The sequence below is a fragment of the Mauremys reevesii genome, linkage group 7, assembly GCF_016161935.1.
Source record: "Mauremys reevesii isolate NIE-2019 linkage group 7, ASM1616193v1, whole genome shotgun sequence".
Classification (NCBI taxonomy): domain Eukaryota; kingdom Metazoa; phylum Chordata; order Testudines; family Geoemydidae; genus Mauremys; species Mauremys reevesii.
The window spans coordinates 77,569,307-77,575,348 of NC_052629.1; positions in this window are offsets into that span (position 1 = coordinate 77,569,307).

Sequence of the window (6,042 nt, forward strand, 5' to 3'; positions counted from 1 at the left end):
CCCCAGCCTTCCTGGGCTACCGTTGCAGTGTCCCCCCCCCATTTGTGTGATGAAGTAATAAAGAATGCAGGAATAAGAAACAGTGCCTTGTTAGTGAGATAAAATGAGGGGAAGGCAGCCTCCAGCTGCTATGATAGTCCAGACAGGACATTAAGCAGTGTGGGGGAGAGGAGCCCAGCATCCCGCTGCTATGATAGTCCAGGCAGAACAGAATCTTTTCTTTACACATGAAGGGCGGGGGCTGATGGAGCTCAGCCCCCTGTTGCTATGATGAAGATGGTTACCAGCCGTTCTGTACCATCTACTGGGAATGATCAGGAGTTTTTTACCCAGGCGCCCCCAGCCGACCTCACCGGAGGCCAGCCAGGAGCACTCATGGGCTGATGATGAGGACAGATACCAGTCCTATTGTACTGCACCATCTGCCACAAGGCTGATGATGACAATGGATATCAGCCATATTGTACCATCAGCCACCCATGGGGGGGGGGGGCGAGGATGCTGCCATTGACTGCTGCAGCATCGCGTCTATCAGCAGCATTCAGTAAACATAGGGTGACATTTAAAAGAGTCAAGAGAGGATTTTTTTCCCTTTTACTTCTGGGGATGGGTGAGGGGGGTAAATTGACGAGCAATGCCCTGAACCACCGCAGACAATGTGTTTGACACTACAGGCATTGGGAGCTCAGCCAAGAATGCAAATACTTTTCGGAGACTGCAGGAACTGTGGGATAGCTTGAGTCCTCAGTCCCCCCTCCCTCCCTCCATGAGTGTCCATTTGATTCTTTGGCTTTCTGTTACGTTTGTCACACAGCAGCGTGCTGAGTCCCTGCTGTGGCCTCTGTCTGGAGATTTTTTTAAAATGCTTTGGAATTTCGTCTTCTGTAACAGAGCTCTGATAGAACAGATTTGCCTGCCCATACAGAGATCACATCCGTACGGTCCATGCTGGAGCTCTTTTTGGATTTTGATTTCGGACTGCATCGCCACCCGTGCTGATCAGAGCTCCATGCTGGGCAAACAGGAAATGATATTCAAAAGTTCCCGGGGCTTTTCCTGTCTACCTGGCCACTGCATCCGAGTTCAGATTGCTGTCCAGAGCGGTCAGTGGTGCACTGTGGGATACCGCCCGGAGGCCAATACCGTTGATTTGCGGCCACACTAACCCTAATCCGATATGGTAATACCGATATTAGTGCTACTCCTCTCGTTAGGGAGGAGTACAGAAACCGGTTTAAAGAGCCCTTTATGTCGATATAAAGGGCCTCTTAGTGTGGACGGGTGTGGCATTAAATCGGTTTAACGCTCCTAAAACCGGTTTAAACGCGTAGTGTAGACCAGGCCTCACATACAACTCATCGAAAGCGCCCATTCAGTTCCAAACACCTGGGAGGATTCACAACCCCCTTTTGTCTTTGGTTTTGTGATTCACTCACCCTGCCAGGTATGTTAATGGAAGGGGGCACTCACATTCAATCCTAGAGATGGCGGCAGTTCCTGCAGCAACAGTACCTCTCTGCAAAACCATATTTATGGACAAGAGCCACACGCTGCCTCATCCCAGGCCCTAATGTGAACAGGGCATGGCAGGATTCCCCCCATCTTGAAACCTTCAATCCATTTTCTAGCACAGCTCCCTCGCAGCCATGACATAGTCCACCTTACTCGTGACCCCAGATGGAGGCAGGGGATGGAGAGGGATTCTCCAAAGCACATGAATCTATGGAGGTTCTGGGCTGACACACACCCTAAAGGTAACCCCCAGGGCTGCTCTAATTTGCAATCTCTAGCCCGCCTGGAATCCAGGCAGTGCAAGGATGGCTTACAGCCATCTTCACTTCCCTTTGCCTAGGCTTCTAGGAGTACAGCTCAGAATTAAACCCCAGGCACCGAGTCCATGGGGGATCTGAGGGTAGTTCTAGGGAATGCATGTGGAAACTCAGGCTTCTCTACACCTAAATGTAGTTGGTCTCATAACCCCAGATTCTTGCTGCTTTACCTTGCCCCTGTAACGCAAAGGCACTCTAAACCCCATGGCAAACCAGCTGAAGCGTACTAGTGACTGTGGCCCAAAGCCTCAGGGAGGGGCTGGGAGGGGAGCAGCAGTGGGAATAGAGGGCAGGCCAGGGAGCTGTGCAGAAATGATGTTGCCCTGTTGGTAACATATTGCTGATGCTGTTTACCTTGTTTGGTCTGAGAAGAAAATGTGGCCACAGCCTTTGTTAACCTATTTTAGTGTGGTTATCCCGGAAATAAACCTCAAAGCCAAAGGGATTGTTCAGAGGGATGGCCCACGCTCCCACTGACATCAAAGGGAATTCTGCCTGAGTAAAGACCATAGGATTTGTCCCTAGGTTTTTTTAATTGAGGCAGGGTGGCCTAGTGGATAGAGCACGGACTAGGACTCAGGACAACTGAGTTCTACTCCCAGCTCCGTTGCTCGTGTGCTGAATGACCCTGGACAAGTCACTGCCCCTCTCTGTGCCTCAGTTTCTCCACCTGTGAAACAGGGATCATGACACTGACCTTTGTAAAGTGCTTTGAAATCTACTGATGAAAAGTGCCAGGTATCAACTATGGTGTATAATAATTTAAAAGGGCACTGGAATGCTTGATCCTCTCCTTTACTCATCATACCCAATAACTTCATGCCAGTGGTATGTTAAATGATACTTCCTTCCCCAAACCACCACACTAAAACCCCAGCTGTGCAATGTAGGCCAGGTTTATAATTTAAAATACTGCATGATGCATGACTCTGGAAACTATTTTAATTCTTCTCTCCCCGTGTTAGGTAGAAGTTTTGGAGCAGTAAATGGGGACATAGCCAGTTGTCCATTGCTCCATAGACCCCCCGGGAGATCTCTTAGCCCTATGCCTTATTGCTGATCTCAAATCAGGCCTTAAGGTTAGGTTAGCTGGAAAGAGAACTGTGTGTGGCATATGGTCCGTTACAATGATAGCACTTCCAGCTACCAGGAGCTCATTGCATCCTCGGTGGGGAAAATATCTTTTGTCAAGAGCAAGCTTCCTGATAAACTACAGCCTTGTTTATTCACTGCAGCTGTAAAAAAAATACCAACTGCAACCGCAAAACTAAATACTGTATTGTGCTTTTTAGTCCAAGCGGGTATTAGCGGGAAAGACTGGGCTGACTTCATCCCCAGAACAATCCCAGATTGTATGTTTTCATCACCAGTTCTAAATATTTTGGTCTTTGGTTACTTTCTTTCTTTTTTTAATTTCTTTTTGTCATCCCTTTTCCAAACTGCATTACCTCAGGCACACTGCAATAAGCAAAGTATCACTCAAAGCAGCAGCAGAAGAGGGTGAAAGACCTGGGAGTGAGGCTCTGTAAAGGGAAACACGCACACAGTGCGCATACAAAGCGCCCACTAAAAAAAGGCAGACTGGCCTAGTGGTTAGGGCACTAAGGTGGGCATTGGGAGACCTGGGCTCAGTTCCCTACTCTACCACACACTTCTTGGGTGACCTCAGGCAAGTCACGTGACTTAGGGTGTGTCTACACTGCAGTTAAAAACCCCTGGCTAGCACCTGCCAACTGACTCACAGGGCTTGCTGTTTAATTGCTGTGCAGAGGCTTGGGCTGCAGTCTAGGCTCTAGGACCCTGCAAGATGGGAGGGACCCAGCAATTAAACAGACCCTCCTAGCCCAAGGCAGCTGGCACAGGGCCAGTCACAGGTGTTTAACCGTGGTGTAGACACACCCTCAGGGTACATGTCTAGTGCAATCCTGGGATGTGACTGTAGCTCCCATAGATACATCCCAGCAAGCTTTAATCTAGCTCACTCGGGTACCAGAGCAGGCATGGCAGCATGGGTTAGCCACCTCAGTAATTCCCCAGGGTTCTGGGCCTGACAGCAGTGCTGCCAGGGCTTCACTGCTTCAGGATCTGAGCACGCTAGATTAAAACCAGCTTGGGTATGTCTACATGAGCTTCAGTCACACACTGTGTTTACAGTGGAGACACCACTTTAGTCTCTCCGTGCCTCCGTTGCCCCATCTGTAAACTGGGAATAATGAACTTGACCTCTTTTTACAGCAACTGAGAGATCTACTGACAAAGAGTGCGATGTAAGAGCTGGGTGTTAGCTATTGTTATCTGTCCAGGGGGGCTAACAGCACGCCCCTACATCACGGCTGGCGTGAGCGGAAATACTTTAAAGATGGAGAGGCACTGAGACGCTACAGTAGTTGGATCAGAAGTCAGAAAACAATGGCTCAGGTTTTGCCTGAGCAGATTTACAGGAATAAAAAATAGCTAGGGTTGGTTCAAGATGGCAATGCATCAAGTCCAATTCCTTACCCCGGACTTTGTGCCAGTGGCCATCTGGTGTGATGGAGCAGAGGTGGGCAAACTACAGCTGGATGTGGCCTGTGGGACCGTCCTGCCCGGCCCATGAGCTCCTGACCTGGGAGGCTAGCCCCGGCCTCTCCCCTGCTGTTCCCTCACCCCCACAGCCTCAGCTCACTCTGCCGGCGCAATGCTCTGGGCAGTGGGGCTGTGAGCTCCTGGGACAGCGCAGCTGCAGAGCCGGGCCTGACCCGGTCTCTGTGCTGCGTGGTGGCAGGGCCTGGCTCCAGACGGGCCGCACAGTTGTAGCGCCGCCAGCCACCAGTGCTCCAGGCAGCGCAGTAAGGGGTCAGGGGTGGCGGGGGGGGGGGGGGGTTGGAGAGGGGGTTGGATGTGACATGCATCCAACGAAGTGGGTATTCACCCACGAAAGCTCATGCTCCAAAACTTCTGTTAGTCTATAAGGTGCCACAGGACTCTTTGCTGCTTTTATAGAAACATTCAGTGAAGAATAACGAATCAAGGGAAGCATGATCTGATTGCGGACAAGCTGCAAACCCAAAGAGAAGCAAACATGCCAGTTAATTCAATCCCTATGAATTATTTCCTCTGCTCTAATTTGAAGCCACCGTGCCCTGCCCTGGCTTGCAGCCAGTGCCTTTGGCTACTAGGTTCCAGCGCTCCAGCTCCTGCTGGCTCATTCCTGCACCTAAAGGCCATTTCTTAGGAGCCAAGTCCTGTTCAGAAATGCTGCCTTCTGAAAAACCTTGGAGCAATTGCTCTGCCCTGTCAGTGAGTAAACTCCTCTCCCCAAGCACGTAACAAGGGATGACCCATAAATCAGATTAGGACAGGCTAGCTGTGGAGGTATGCATGGTCCAGTTCTTATCTGCATGCAGCCCAGCCTTCCTGGCAGACTTAGCCCTTCCCCTTCCCCCATAGCTTCCACTTCCTCTTCCCCCCCTCTCCTTTGCCTTTTACACACCAGCCACATTCAGCTTACTGGGCCTTGAGGCAACTGCAGGGCAGTGAAAACTGCACCCCCTTGCAGCCACAGCAGAGCCTGGGATGACCAGATGTCCTGATGTTATCGGAACCATCCCAATAGTAGGGGCTTTGTCTTATATATGCAACTATTCCTCTCACCCTCCCACCTCCCAAAAAGGGTACCTATTTTGCACACTTGCTATCTGGTCACCCTAGCTGAGGAATTCTCTCTTGAGGGGCAGAGGAGAGAAGACAGTTATTAGCTTTCTACCAGCAGGAGCATGATGGGTCAGAATCAGAGAATTCTCTAGCCTCATGAGCAAACTGGCCAGTAGGTGTTGTAATACCTTGCACCTGAAGCCCCGAGCCCTGGCAAGCACATCCTGGCTCTTGCACTTCTGATGATTGTTGTATGCGGTTCTGGGTGCTAGAGCGTCAGAGAGAAGTTCCCTGAAGGCTCTCTCCCCCTGAGTATGCTTGGGGGCTGAGCAGGACAGTCCCTGCGGTCACAGCTCTGGGCCCCAGTGGGGCGAGGCAGCAGAGCAGGGCATCCCTCTTTCTTGTGCTTCCAATGGCCCCCAGCTGTGCAGCATGGAGGAGGAATCCTCCTGAGTCTTAACCTGAATGCGGAGGAGACCAAAAGCCAGACCTGGGGGGAGGAGACTAATATAAAGCAACAGGGTGGGGTGGGATACTAGAGAGGGAGGAAGCTGGGGGAAGCTATAACCCCAACCCCTGT